This window comes from Crocodylus porosus, unplaced genomic scaffold (genome assembly GCF_001723895.1).
Source record: "Crocodylus porosus isolate Cpor-Errol unplaced genomic scaffold, CroPor_comp1, whole genome shotgun sequence".
In the NCBI taxonomy this organism is placed as follows: domain Eukaryota; kingdom Metazoa; phylum Chordata; order Crocodylia; family Crocodylidae; genus Crocodylus; species Crocodylus porosus.
This window is the reverse complement of record NW_017728948.1, coordinates 51,303,246-51,304,502: the sequence shown is the minus strand read 5'-3', so window position 1 is coordinate 51,304,502 and position 1,257 is coordinate 51,303,246.

The window sequence follows — 1,257 nt, the reverse complement described above, 5'->3', positions numbered from 1 at the left end:
ACTGGTCAGGCCACAGCTGGAGTACTGCGTCCAGTTCTGGGCGCCACACTTCAAGAGGGATGTGGACAACATGGAGAGGGTCCAGAGGAGAGCCACTCACATGATCAGGGGGCAACAGGGCAGACTCTATGGGACCTGAACCTGTTCAGCCTCCACAAGAGAAGGCTGAGGGGGGATCTAGTGGCCATTTACAAACTAGTCAGGGAGGACCAGCAGACATTGGGGGAGTCCCTGTTCCCCCGAGCACTGCCAGGAATGACCAGGACTAACGGTCACAAGCTGGCAGAGGGCAGATTTAGGCTAGACATCAGAAGGTGCTACTCCACGGTCAGGGCAGCTAGGATCTGGAACCAACTTCCAAGAGAAGTGGTGCTGGCTCCTATCCTGGGGGTCTTTAAAAGGAGGCTAGATGTACACCTTGCTGGGGTCATTTGACCCCAGTACTCTTTCCTGCCATAGCAGGGGGTCAGACTCGATGATCTGCTCAGGTCCCTTCTGACCCTAGAAACTATGAAAAATATATGAGATGAGCAAGCAGATAAGGAGAAGAATGTTAAAAAATTAGTTGATTTTATATATGCAAAAAAATCCTAGCATTTTTTAAAAATGCATACCCCTATCTGGCCTTTACTTAAGATTTTAAATCATGCATGGCCATGCAGTCGCGCAGCTTATAGGGAACCTTGATTCCGGCCTTCCCATGCACCAGTCAATCAGCTGACTGCTGCTACTAGCCTCAGGGGCGCACTGAAATCAAGGCCTCTGGTTAACCCCCAAGCTCAGAGTGTCAGTCAGCTGATTGGGGCCCCCAGCGCAAAGATTTGCTTTATAAAAATATGACATGCGAAAGAGCACAGCCTCATTCTCCAAACTGCAGAAGATTCTTGGTATTCCTTTATTACATAAAATTTTGCATGTTTCACCCACATCACTTGTGAGCAAGAAGAAAGAATGGATTAAATTCTAATATCTGACCAAGTGGTTCAGAATTCAAGGGAGCCATAATATAAAACAGTAATGAAGTGCTTTACAGCTTAAGCATCCTAACCCTATTTAAGATGTACACAAATGAATGGCTGAAATCATTTTCTGGCTCAGAGTATAGCAAGTAATGAGATGTAAATGAGTAAAATGCAAATTGTGCAATAAAATGCAATCTGTGAACAGATAAGTTGTCATTTTCAGGTTTCACAGTTAACAACTAAGGGACACTTGTAGCACAGATAATAGCTCGTGAAGGCATACAGTAGACTTTTA